The sequence below is a fragment of the Phalacrocorax aristotelis genome, chromosome 4 (genome assembly GCF_949628215.1).
Source record: "Phalacrocorax aristotelis chromosome 4, bGulAri2.1, whole genome shotgun sequence".
Classification (NCBI taxonomy): domain Eukaryota; kingdom Metazoa; phylum Chordata; class Aves; order Suliformes; family Phalacrocoracidae; genus Phalacrocorax; species Phalacrocorax aristotelis.
This window is the reverse complement of record NC_134279.1, coordinates 44352316-44366736: the sequence shown is the minus strand read 5'-3', so window position 1 is coordinate 44366736 and position 14421 is coordinate 44352316.

Below are 14421 nucleotides of genomic sequence, written 5' to 3'. Positions count from 1 at the left end.
CAAAATCTTTGTAGGAACAATCTGTCTATTCAGTGATAGGTGGCTAAGTACAGATTAAAATTTTGAAGAGCTAATCAGAAGGGGCAAATAAGTAGCTAAAATGCTGACAGGTAGCAGGGAGTTTTTTAGAGCATGAGGAAAAAAAAGTCCAGCATTCCTAAGCAGGTTGCTGTTGGAAGTAAAAAGACAGTGTTTCTGAAAGTGAAAATTGTGTCTAAACACAGAAAAGAGCAAAAGCTCAGGCATGATATTGTAATACTGTGTTTAAGTCAAGTGAAAAGAGATTTGAGCAGTAACTTACCATGGGCACAATCACCCCAGTCCCCCAAACTTGTTTAAGTCATACAGATGCCACCAGATGGGAACTGATAGACCACTGAGATATAAAGTTTGAACCCAAGAAAGATACTCACTGCATTGTTACTTAATATACAGTAGCAAGATTCCACCTAATGAGGAGCAAACCTAAAACATAGCCTCAAATGATGTACAGTAGAAGAGGTATTTAATCAGGAAGATAGTAATTGGTTGCCAGAATCAAACAGAACTCATCTGAGACTACTGAAATTGCTTAATTGATAACTGTGTTTTTTAATCTATAACTTAAACAAGCCTTGGTGCTAGATCAGTGGCAGATGGAAAAGGAATGTACTTTTTCCGCCCCCCACCCTTTAAAAGGAGGCAAGAGAGCTTCCAGAAATTTCTTAGGGTGCTACAGACTAAATTTGTTTGAATAATTAGGCTGTGTTGTATAAAAGGTATATGCCTCATTTTGCTTCTAAACGTGCCTATTAATGAACCTTTTTTTGAAAGCTCAGTATTGGTCTAGTGAGGTGTTTTGGTGTGATCCACCAGGACTATTTCAGCTTTCCTGTTCATGGGTGGAAAGGCATTTTAAAGAATGAAGAAGCCTATCAAAGGTTAGGCTGGCAAGGGATATGTCTAATTTTCCATAAAATGTGTCCAGTGTTAGTGAATTAATATTCACAGAATCACAGGATCACAGAATCACAGGTTGGAAGGGACCTCAGGGATCATCTAGTCCAACCTTTCTAGGAAAAGCACAGTCTGGACAAGATGGCCCAGCACCCTGTCCAGCCAAATCTTAAAAGTGTCCAATGTGGCTGAGTCAACCCCTTCCCTGGGGAGATTATTCCAATGGGTGACTGTCCTCAGTGTGAAAAATATCCCTCAATCTCATGTCCAATGGGAATCTCCCCAAGAGCAACTTGTGTCCATTCCCCGTTGTCCTCTCCATGTGACTCCTTGTAAAAAGGGAGTCTCCATCTTCTTTGTAGCTGCCCCTTAAGTACTGGTACATGGTGATGAGGTCCCCTCTGAGCCTCCTTTTCTCAAGACTGAACAAAGCCAGCTCTCCCAGCCTATCCTCATATGGCAGGCTTCCCAGTCCTTTGATCATCTTGGTGGCCCTTCTCTGGACCCCTTCCAGCCTAATCGCATCCTTTTTGTATAGCAGGGACCAGAACTGGACACAGTACTCCAGGTGTGGCCTGACAAACACTGAGTAGAGCGGGATAATTACTTCTTTATCTCTGCTGGCAATGGCCTTTGTGATGCAACCCGGCATCCTGTTGGCTTTCTTGGCCAACATGTGCTCACTGTTCGCTCATGTTGAGCTTCCTGTCCACCAGGACCCCCAGGTCCCTTTCCACAGAGCTGCTCTCCAGCCAGGTGCATCCCAGCCTGTGCTGCACTCCCGGATTATGTTTTCCCAGGTGCATGACCTTACACTTGTCCTTGTTGAACTTCATAAGATTCTTGCTGGCCCACTCCTCCAGCCTATCCAGATCTCCCTGCAGAGCAGCTCTCCCTTCTGCAGTGTCTACTTCCCCGCTCAACTTGCTGTCATCAGCAAAATTCATCAGGCTACACTTGATGCCGGTATCCAGATCCCTTATAAAGATATTGAATAACATTGGGCCCAATATGGATCCCTCGGGGACTCCACTAGTGGCAGGTTGCCACTTGGAAAAGGAGCCATTTATCACCACCCTTTGGGTGCGGCCTGTCAGCCAGTTCCCCACCCACTGCACAGACCACTTGTCTAGGCCATAAGGCATCAATTTCTCCAGGAGAAGACTGTGGGGGACTGTACCACAGGCCTTGGAGAAGTCCGGGTAGACAATGTCCACTGCCCGCCCCATGTCAACCAGGCAAGTCACTTTGTTGTAGAAGGCCACCAGGTTTGTCAAGCATGATCTGCCCTTAGTGAAGCCATGTTGGCTTTTCCCAGTCACATGCTTCAATTCACTTGTGATGGCCCTGAGGAGGATTCGTTCCGTAACTTTCCCATGGATTGAAGTAAGGCTGAGGGGCCTATAGTTACCTGGATACTCCCTCGAACCTTTCTTGTAGATAGGGGTAAAATTTGCCTTCCTCCAGTCCTCTGGGACGTTCCCCATTCTCCATGACTTCTTGAAGATTATGGAGACTGGCCTTGCAATGATGTCAGCCAGCTCTCTCAACACCCTCGGGTGGATGGCGTCAGGGCCCATTGATTTGTAGGGGTCAAGCTCCTGTAATAATTCATGTACTAACTCTTCCTTCACTGATGGTGGGTCGGTGTTTGGATCAACCAGAAATTTCATTCCCAAAGCCTGGGACCCAACAGTGTTGGTACAGACAGAGGTGAAGAAGGTGTTGAGGACCTCTGCCTTTTCAGCATCATTGGTGACTGACTCTCCTTTTCTGTTTAACAGTGGGCCTATGTTTTCCTTCTTTTTCTGCTTATGGTTGACATGTCTGAAGAACCCTTTCTTGTTATTTTTCATGTCTACAGCCAGTTTCAATTCAAGTTGGGCTTTTGCTTTTCTAACTGCAATTCTGCACACCCTGGCTATGCCCTTGTAGTTCTCAATGGATAATCCTCCACTTCTCCATCTCTGGTATGCTTCCCTTTTGGATTTGAGTGGACCCAGGAGTTCATGGTTGAGCCATGGGGGCCTCTTGCTCCGCTTACTTCCCTTGCCTTTGTAGGGGATAAATTGGCTTTGTGCTTCCAATAGAGAGTTCTTGAAGAACTCCCAGCACTCACTAGCTCCTTTGTCATCCATGGAAGCTTCCCATCGAATCCCTCCCAATTGAGCCCTGAGTGAACTGAAGTTTGCTCTTCTAAGACCCAGAACCCTTGTTTCAGAGCTGACCTTCACCACACTCAGCAGGATCCCGAACTCTACAATGTTGTGATCACTGCAGCCAAGGCTATCACTAATGGAGATATTACAAAGCAGGCTTTCTCGGTTTGTGAATAGCAAGTCCAGCAGTGCCTCCTTCCTAGTTGGCACATCTAACGTTTGTATCAGGAAGCAGTCCCCTGTACATTCCAGGAACTTGGTGGATGACATGTGAGCTGCCATATTATTCTTCCAGCAGATGTCTGGGTAGTTGAAGTCACCCATCAGGACCAGGTTCTGTTGGCCAGAAGCTTGCTTTAGTGTCCCAAATATCGCTTCGTCGGCTTCATCATCATGGTTAGGAGGTTGATAGCAGATGCCTATTGTGAGGTCCTGCTTGGAGATGACCCCTTTGACTTTAACCCAGAGGCATTCGATAGAGCAGTCGCAGTCACCATAGTTGACTTCGACACATTCTAGGTTTTCCTTAATGTAGAGTGCAACTCCTCCACCTCTTCTACCTTGCCTGTCCTTACGAAAGAGCCTGTAACCGTCCATTGCAATCCCCCAGTCATTTGAGTTTTCCTACCATGTTTCAGTTACTCCTATGATGTCATACCCTTCTGAATGGGCACGGAGCTCCAGTTCCTCCTGTTTGTTACCTAGGCTGTGTGCATTTGTATACATACACTTGAGGTGATCACCCTTCTCTTTCACCTCCTGGGAGACAGCTAAGGAACCTTTATCACTACACTGCTTGGCTTGACTTACTCCCCCGCTGGACGTGCTGGTGTGAGCATTTTCTCAAGGGATCCCACTCCCTAAGTCCTTCAGTTTAAAGCCCGCCTCACCAAGTTAGCCAGCCTTCTGCTGAAGATTCCCTCACCCTTTTTAGACAGATGGATTCCATCCCTCCTGTTATGGTTTAGCCCCAGTCAGCAACCAAGCACCACGCAGCCGCTAGCTCACTCCCTCATGGTGGGATGGGGGAGAAAATCGGAAGAGTAAAAGTGAGGCAACTCATGGGTTGAGATAAAGACAGTTTAATAGGTAAAGCAAAAGCTGCGCACAGAAGCAAAGCAAAACAAGGCATTCATTCACTCCTTCCCATGGGCAGGCAGGTGTTCTGCCATCTCCAGGAAAGCAGGGCTCCATCACACGTAACAGTTACTTGAGAAGACAAACGCCATCACTCCAAACGTCCCCCCTTCCTTCTTCTTCTCCCAGCTTTGTATACTGAGCATGATGTCATATGGTATGGAATATCCCTCTGGTCAGTTGGGGTCAGCTGTCCTGGCTGTGCCCCCTCCCAGCTTCTTGTGCACCCGGCAGAGCACAGGGAGCTGAAAAAGTCCTTGACCAGTGTAAGTGCTACTTAGCAACAACTAAAACATCTCCACATTATCACCACTGTTTCCAGCACAAATCCAAAACATAGCCCCATACTAGTTACTACGAAGAAATTTAACTCTACCCCAGCTGAAACCAGGACACCTCCCTAGCATGTTGTCATTGAAGAACACCCCATTGTCATAAAAGCCAAACCCCTCATGGTGACACCAGCCACGTAGCCAGGAGTTGATATACATTAATCTCCTGTTTCTGACTGCTCCCTTCCCTTGAACTGGCAAAATGGAAGGGAAGATCACTGGGGCAGCAATGTTTTTCACTTGCTCCCCCAGGGCTCGAAAGTCTTCCTTGATTTTACCCAGGTAACAGCTCTCAGTGTCGTTCATGCCTACATGAGATAGTAATAGTAGATAGTAGTCTGTTTTCCTGATGAGTTGTGGCACCCTCTCAGCAACGTCTCGGACCTTGGCTCCTGGGAGGCAGCATACCTCTTGTGACTCCCTGTCATGTCAGCAGATGGGTGCCTCAATACCCTTCAACAGAGAGTCACCCACCACGAGCACTCATCGTTTCCTTTTACGATGTCCACTGTATGTTGCTGGTACAGTTTCCCCTTGCAGGGGACTTTGCAGACCCTGTTCATGGGTGTCCTCAGTCGTTAAGGCTTCATATCTGTTTCTGATTGTGATGGTGGAGGGTGCAGGCTGATGTGGAATCCTGCTCCTGTGAGTCACCAGGGTCCACGGTGCCTCATTCTCGGTGGTGTCTGCCACAGGAACATGATTCTGAAGCCACCTGTCTATCTGTGCCTCAACTCCTCTAATACTGTCAGTCTCTTAACCATTTCCTGCAGTTCAGCCACCTGACGTATCAGGTCATCAACCTGTGCACACCTCATGCATGTACTTACCTTTTCATCAGGAGAGGGGTTTGGGCAATTGCCACAGCCCACTGCCTGTACTGATGTTTACTGTCTTACCAGACCTGTCTGGGTGGATGTGTCTGACATCTCAGGGGCTTTTGCTGCACAGTGGTTTTAGCTCTGAGGCAAGTGCCCACCATTTTGCCAGAGACCAAAGCACTTGCCTGAGCTGTAGACCTACAAGCAGGCTGTGGCATCCCTCCTGCTTGCCCTGCCTGTGCGAACTGCTGCGCAAACTGCTGGGTCACGCCCTTCTGACGCACCATGCCCTTCTGACGCACCACGCCCTTCTGACGCACCACGCCCTGTTTGCCTGTCCTGCTCGCTTGCGCTCCCTAGGGGCCTTTTAAATCTCCAGCTGTTGCTTGTGGCAACACCCCACGCCATGTCAGCTGCACATCATCCTTGCTTGCGAGAGCTGGCTCCTGATGGGTCCCTCTGCTCACCCCTGGGCTTCTCGGGTACAAGGAACTGCCTTGCCTGCCCCGATCTAGCGCTGAACCACGGGACTTGCCCTTGCCGCCGCTGTGCTCCTCGCCAACTATTGTATCATTGTTCCCAGCACGTGTATCATTATAGGACTTCCAGAGGTTCCTTATGGTCTGTATAATGCACTTAGTAGCAGTTGTGAAAGAATATTAAAATCAGTGAGGAAGAAAACTAATTGCTAGTTTTGGTTCTTACATTTTTGAAGTAGCCAAAAGAGATTGATGTTCAAAATTGTAAGTTTACAATCCATTGGATGGATGTAAGAGAAAAGGAACAGAAAATAACTCTGGATTGACTTGGCCAAGCAGAGCTGGAAAGCAGATATTGAATACAGGGTGTCAAAAGCATAACAATTGAGTCATTGATCTGCTTGGGAAAAGTCAGAGGACAGAGACCAGAATTAGCTTTGAGTATTTGGTAGGTTTTGGAGTGTGGGTGGGGTGGGGTGTTTTGTTTTTTCCTTAATGTTAGGTGGGAGGAATGAGGAATGTCCTATCCAGAGAATGCTACAATTTGATGATGAGGATGTGTCATTAAAGCTGTATTTTAATTGCCTCATGCAGAAAAAGCAAGTGAATTTACATCTTATATTTCACAGGTGAGTGTTCTTGGATTGTACTTTGGTGTAAAATATGGGGTTTTTCCTTCTACATCTGTATTTGCTACAGAATAATTATCTCCAATTATTGAAAAAAAAGCACTTGGCATTTACCCTCATTCTGACACCTACTTTAATGCAGGTATGCCAGGAAAGGGATGGATTGTTATATATTTTGCTTTTCTTAAGTCTTCCTCTTGGTTATGCCTAGGCAACTGATTGGTGTGCAAGATGTTTCTTATATCCTTTAAAATGTCTAGCTTTGTCCCTGTCATAGGTTTCTAACTTTCAGATTTGGGACTAAACAGCTAAAACTTAAAATGAAGGGTAACCTGTAGATGCCCGTGTCTTTTATTACATATAATTCTTATGAAAGTATTGAAAAGATCTGAAAACACACATGAGAATTTAGCTGCATGGTGATGTCAAATGAGCAAGAAGTAAGAGACATGGGACTTACTTGTGTAAATAGTTTTTTCTTATTCTAGTGCTGTTCTCTGGGAATCTATTCAAGCCTCAAAGAAAGAATCCTTTAATAAGAATCCTTTGGCTGCAACTGCCAGTGAGCACTCACACATCCATGAATTAACTTAGTAACTAGGCCAATTTTTCCTTTCCCTCTTTTTTTTTAATAGAAATATATCTATCAGATATATTTAGCTATTATGATATGATATTGAATAAGTCCTGGAAAATCAATCCTCATCTATTACATCTGTTAGAACTAGATGCATAAGATCTATTTGATCCTCAACCAATTGTTAGTGATTTTAATTGCTGTTGTATCCCTTGCTTGGACTGACAAATGTGGAACTTGCTTCTGAGTCATTCCTGTGCAGAGCATACAAAGACTATCATGCTGAACACACACCAGCCATCTGACTAAGAAGTCTGATATATGATTTATCTTGAATCATACCTTGCTTTTTTTTCTTGGAACAAACAAGATATATTTGCAACAGCTAGGAGCATGGCAAACATCATTGGTTTTCTAAATATTTTGAGACAGACATTGCAGTAAGCTCTTTAAGAGTAGAAAAGTTAAAGCTTATCCTAGCTTATACAGATTTAGACTGTATTCCCAGTCCTATTTTCTGTCTTTTTACTTTATATGCATGGAGAACTTAGCCTCCTTGCTTTCACACACATTTTCTTTGCTAGATATGTCTGTGCTTTTGACTGCATAATCCAGATATTGCTTATGTATTAGGTGATCTGTGAGTCTGAGAATCAAAAGATGCAAAGTCATCGCAGTCTTATGGTACAAAGCCTGCCTTGGGTTACAGAGGCAGGATATTTTAAAGTTTTTTTTTCCCTCCCCTAACCTCTGGGAAAGAGTAGATCCTGAACTTCACTGTCTTTGTAGGCAAGTTCTGGGGTGTTCCCTGGGTTAACTGGGATACTGTCCAGAGTGTGTAGTTCTGCCTTGCCTTAAAAAAAGGGCTTAGGTACATTAAAGGGGAGAACAGTCTGTAGTTATTATTATAAATATTTAACAGTTAAAGTCTGTAGCAACAGCTGTCAGGTGACTTTAAAAGTCTTTGCAGAGATGTTTTCTGGTTTGTTTGCTTGGTGTTTTTTATTATTATTTAAAGGCTAACAATGTTTGTAGAATCTGAAGTGCTTCAATCTTTATATAGAGGTTTTTTAAAATTAATATTCCTGTCACTAAAACAGCACTGTAAACAGAAAGTGGTCATACTGCCAAGCGACTGTGAATGCAAGAGTTGCTTTTGGACCTGAATGGAGTTCTTTAGGTGTAGTTTATACCATGAATGTTTTTAAATGTTACGTACTTTTCCACGCTATATAAATGGAAATAAGATTATGTCAAAATATACAGCTTTAAAATAAGCATGTTTACTTGCAGATTTTGCTTTGTATGCCCCAACATGCAAAGATTATTTTCTTTCCCTAGTGAAATTCAATAAGTGTTGAACTGGAATTGTATTTATAGTAGAAAATTCATTTCAGAAACTGCTTTCCTTGAAAGAACGAGCATGTTAATTTTAACTAGTCACAGTCAGCTAATTTTATTCCAAAAGTAAAATAGAAATTTTTGTTTATTAATGTACCATCTTCTGCCTTCCAGGCAAACTAAAATAATTTTGTTCCTTCCCAGTACATCTATTTTGGAATTGCCACTACCATTGCATTCTGAATCATAAGAAAGTCTACAAAGAGATTTACTGTAAGACCAATTCATCCACTACTTGAAAATATTGAGAGATATATATGCTATTTTAAGAAAGGAAGATGAAATGGTGTTAGCGTGCAGTGGTTCATACTATGATATCTGCATATATGTTATAGCTTCATCTGTAATGAATTAAAAGATTAATGGATGTATTTGATTGGAAATATGCAACAGTTATGATTTGCTTTTTAAATACATAGCTGGACAAATTCTTTGGAGCAGGTAGGCTGATGTAGATACTAGCAAATGCTTATTCTCCTTTTTTTGTGTGTGCAAATAGCAAGATTATGTTTGGTATTTCTATCTGATCCACACTGGCAAAGCTGTTTTTTTAAAAATGTCAATTTTGTTCAAGTATTTCTTTCCATCTTTCCATTGCCTATAGAATTGTTAGCAGCAGAATGCAGTATACACTGATAGTTTTAATTCACTCTCCAATGGATACCTGAGAGAAAAAGGTCGGCCAACATCAGTCATATCACAGATGCTGATGTGGTGACTGCAATTAATCTGAAAATGTAAGGTTTTACTACTCTGAAGTTTAACAAAAGCATGTCTCTTTATTCTCCCTTGAATAGTGCACACCTTAGAAGCATCTTAAATTGCATGTTGCAGTGCTTCTCACAGTTATTTTTTTTCTTTTAAACATTAAAAACTAGACACACTGTTTCCATTTAAATTGGAATTTCTTATATACCTAAATGAGAGCAGAATTAGTTTGTCAGGTGTGTGGACATCAGGAATTTTCTGTGGCCTTCCTATTGAGTGATAACACATGAAGGTCTGTTGTGTATCTTAATAAAGCTGTAGACTAAGTTTCAGTTATTCGTGTGTTCTGGTAAGTTGTTTCTGCCCTGAGGGAGATCTTTTTCAAGTATAGTACCTATTTAGAAATCTAAATTAAATTATTTATTTAATCTTACTACTATAGCTATGCTTTAAGTGGTCATATGGATGGTCTCAGAATTAGAAATCTTTGTCAGGAGTCCAGCTGGACACATGGCCTGAGTGTCAAATGCCCAGATATCAGAATTCGATGGAATATACAGCCCTGACAGTCTGTTGTTGGAAGGTGCAACTTTTCACTGTCATTACTGGCTGTACATGATAAGGACAGCTTAAAATAGGCACTAGATTAATTGACTCTCATAAAAATGTTTTGCAAGAGTGGTATGGAGAAGGTACTGTGTGCTGGTGGGCATTCAATAGTGGTGGTGGTGATTAACAAAGGGGAGCAGGTAAAGCACCATGATCTGCTGTGTCTTCTCAGTACAGATGTTCTCATGAGTTTTGACAATACTGTTAGGCAAAACCTGTCCTTACTTCAAGTTGGATGTCTAATAATGATTTCAGCAAAAGGTAGCAGCCATGTCACTGAGTTTGGTTTTGGTTTTTTTTGTCCTGATTATTTTTTTTATTCCCCTTGCATGAATAGTTTGCTTTTATTTTTCAGCATGAGGCAGGGTACCTCACTTTCTTGTATGAAATCTCTTAACTCCTAGCTGTATGCTATAGTATCATAACATCCCTAAGGCTATTGCATATCAATCTTATTAACTTTCTCATAAACCTGAGATACAAATAGCTACCAGAGCAAGAAAGCAAAGTTATATTCTACTTTAGATATCTTTTACATATAAATATTGATTAAAAATCACAAGCAAAACCCTGACCGCCTCCAAACCCCTTCTGCTGAGAAAAGCTCCTTTTTAACATATCACAGGCTAACTTTTTGTCTTCATTGCTTGACTAGAGTTCTGGCACCTGTATCATTGGCCTGAAGGCCGTATCCTTTCCAGGATCAGTCTTCAGACTATAGCTGCTTTATGTAGCTGGTTTAGGATGAAACAGATAGCTGGTTGCAAAAGAGAATATAGAAATACATAGAAATATTCTAAATGCTCTACTGCTTCTCATCTTGTTTAATACAAGGTCATTTCATGATTTTTCTTATCCAAATCCTTGCTGAAGATGAAAATGTGCTGTGGGTTGTAAAACTCTTAATTCCCCACCCTTAAAGGTCTGATGAAAGATTGAATAATCCTCATGCAAGTTAGAACATTAGCATGAAGTCCACAGAGGCAGAAGGAAACCAGGAAAGCCTAAAAAAGAAAGATCAACAACTTCTGATTAAACTACATGTTATTTTAATTCTGTCTTGACTTAGTGAGTTCAAATCAGTGGATTTCAAATAAAATCTCTGCTACACAGTTCATGTAGCGTATGTCTGATGCAAGTTGGTATTCGGCATAGAGGTTTATTGTCCCAGGAAACTGTTTACTAGTTTGGGGTGACCCAGCTTTGTTGATCCTTAAGGGACAGAGTTCTTACTTTGAAGACCTTTGTGCTCAATTGATTAGGTAGATTTTTAAAGTAGCACATGAATTGCTTAGTTTGAAAAGTTATTTCTGCCTGTGGTCCAGGGTGTTTTCCAGTATAACCATGAAGGATGCAGAACTTTGTAGTGGGATAGTGTTTTCTTTTTTCACTTTTCCTCTGATTATCATCTCCTGTTTTATCCCTGGGCCTTCTGAACTGTTTTTATTTTAAAATATTAGTCTGATGGATTATTTGCATGCTAGATTATCAGTTCAAAAGGTGAGTCAGTAGGAGACTGATGAACCAAGTGCTGCACTGAATACAGTAAAATACATTTTCTATATAGTAATACTTATTCCTGATTATCAGGTAGTGTGCTTAGCATCTCATTTTCTAAGATCTGTGCATCTCCTGATATATTCAGCTGAGAATACTTTGTGGTCTGTGGTGTTCCACAATATCAGTATTTTGTTTTGAAGACTGTGGTACTTGCATTAGCAGTTTATATTGGACAGATTTCTACCATTCCATGGAAAATGAGGCAAAATGAGGAACTTTCTCTGTGGATGATTTCACTTGGTTTTGAGAGTCAGCTGGCTCTCAAATTTGAATTCTGTATTTGAAATTGAAGGTGGTGAATATTGATATTTTGCTCTGTGGCCCAGGGAATAAAATGAAAAGGTTGGGTATTATCTGACTTCCTCCAGGTCAGTCATGACTAGCACTCCTGAAATCAATGAGGTTAGAGTAGTGTAAAATCAGTGCTGAGTGTGTGTCAGGGTAAAGTTTAATGCTATTTAGAACTAAACATTATCAGTGTTATTTCTATAGCCTAGTATTTTATCTTTTACTATCACCTGGAGCATCACTGTAGGCTCTGCAAAGCCCTCTGTAAGACCTCTATGCTTTGCTAAATACTAACTAAATCATTTTGAGAAGTAATTGTCAGAAGGCCTTGTTCATAACCCCTGTCCCAGTGTGCTATAACCAAAGCTATAAATAACCCGCCTCCTCTCTGTCTGCCTGATGGAATGTTTGCAGAAGTAGACTTTCCCTTTTTCTTAACTAGCATAATTTTTTTAATGTAGTGTTGATAATGAAGCCAAGACTATTAAGTTTTATTTGAAATAATTGTTGTTAGTTAAATTTTAACTGTTTCAGACTTCCATAATGGTTTAAACTTGATAAAATTTCTCTTAAACTGCAGATAAGTGGTGGTGCTGTTCCAAAATCCTTTATTTTGCTTAGAAACAAATATTTCTAAGACAAGATCTGTCATCTAACAGCTATGTTGCCTGCAAGAGCGCCTCAAAAGGCCTTGCCAAGATCGTGTTTTAATACTTTATTTATTTATTTAATCTATTTATTTATTTATTTTCTTGTGATCCTAGAAATTACAAAGCAGAATTTACAGGGAGATTGTTGAGGCCTCAACTGGTAGATTAAATGCCTGCCTAGGCAATGCTTTCTGAGTAGTCTGAAGGAGTCATCAAAGAATGTCTTTTGCACCTGTGAGACTGCTGTTTGGGTTTATAGCTTCATTGGTCTAATACTGCTCTAGAATATAACTATCCTGTTATACAGAGAAAAAAAGCCACTTTCTCAGAACCTGTGGCTAATTTTCTGGTTGCAAAATATTTATTCCACTTGATGATCTGCTACATGGCAGTTTGAAGATTCTGAATGTTAAAAGAACTGGTTCTTTCTTGGGACTGAATTTCTGAAAATGTGTCAATAAATATGTGGCCTTTAGCAAAAAATCTAAAGTCAACCCTTCCTGACTTAATTTTTGTATAATTGTTAATATTGGAGGTTAACATGTGTACCCATTCTGAAAGAACTCAAAATTAACTCAAGCAACATTCGCAACATCAATGTCCTAATGCTTTGATGGCGTATAATGAAGGAAGGGAGACTAATTACTTCAGTTTGTTGAGAAGGTTGTTCTTAAAGACAAGAAAAACATTAAATTTCTGTCTTGTCAAACACCCCATTTTCTATCACAGTGTTTTCATTATGAAAATATCTTTTAGATGTTCCGCAAAAAGAAAATGATTCTAAGGACCTTGGGAAATATAGTCCAGTCTTTTATTTTTAATACTGTGATCAAGTAGGTGCTGTTGTTTCCAACTGAAATTTATGAGACTGGGTTTTAAATAAAGAAGTTGCCCCTAGTGAGGCAGAGATAGAGATGCTTGTGCCCATCAGTAGAGCTCCTGGGATGTTAAAGGACATAGACTATAATTCCACTGAATGAAAGGACAAGGGAATTTTCTGGCAATCCCTAAATGGAAGTTCCTGCCCAAAGATGTGTTAAATTGCAACGTATGCTTTGGAGATGAGAATCCTTACTGGTATATAACTCCTTCAGGCATATCTGTGTATTCACAGAGTTGCTATAGGAACATGATTTTAGATAGAGTGAAGTAGAGAATAAACTGAGAACTTAATGTACAGTACTTTCTGATGAATGAGATGTCCTTTAATGCCTCACATCTTGATGCAATCTGGACTATAGTTCATTATTATTCCACTATGTCATATAGGGTTCTTCTAAAATATACTTTTAATTGTGCTTCAGAAATAAATGCTGAGTACAATGAACTATATGAGTGCTGAAGGAACTGCAACTCTCCAGGGGGTGGGTCATTCACAACAATAAGTAGAAGGCTTAATAACAGATCTCTCCATTTCCTTTTACATATGTTAAAAACATGCCTGTAAAAATCCCTGAGCATACATACAATTTGCATAAAACTTCAAATAACAATTCTGGGAATTGACTGTACCAAATTCTATTTTAAGCACAATAGTCTTTTTAATTTAGGCTTCCCATGGAAGATGGTGCCTGACTGCTGTGTGCTTTCAAAGTTAATGAATATTTCCTTTGGTTATATTGACTGAGAAATAAATGGCAGCACTGACTGTAGTACCTGGTGTTCAAATGGTGTTCCTGGTGTTCAAATATAAGGGTTAATACTGAGAAATGCCCAACTAGTTAGTCATCAAGAGGATAATTAGGGGTGACATATTTAGATGTTTAAAATAGAGGAAAAACCAGACAAAATAGAAGTCTACATCAGTGAAAGGTATATGGTGAGGGTAATGCAATGGTAGATGTAATGAACTGAGAATTTAATAGGCTTTAGAAAAGCACAGTGAAAACTTAGAAGTGAAATGCATCAAAATATTTCTTTTGTTACAAAGAAACATTCTCTAGGTGATACAGATTGCTACCAAAGCTTCCTATTAGTTTCCTCTAAACACCATTTTCCCTATTCTCAGTCCTATGGATGTCCAATGTGACCTGAAACTTGGTAACTTCAAGAATCTGTGGTCCCTGCTGGCTGCTGGAACCCCACTGCATTCTCATTGCAATCTCTCTCTCTTTTTTTTTTTTTTTTTTATTAGG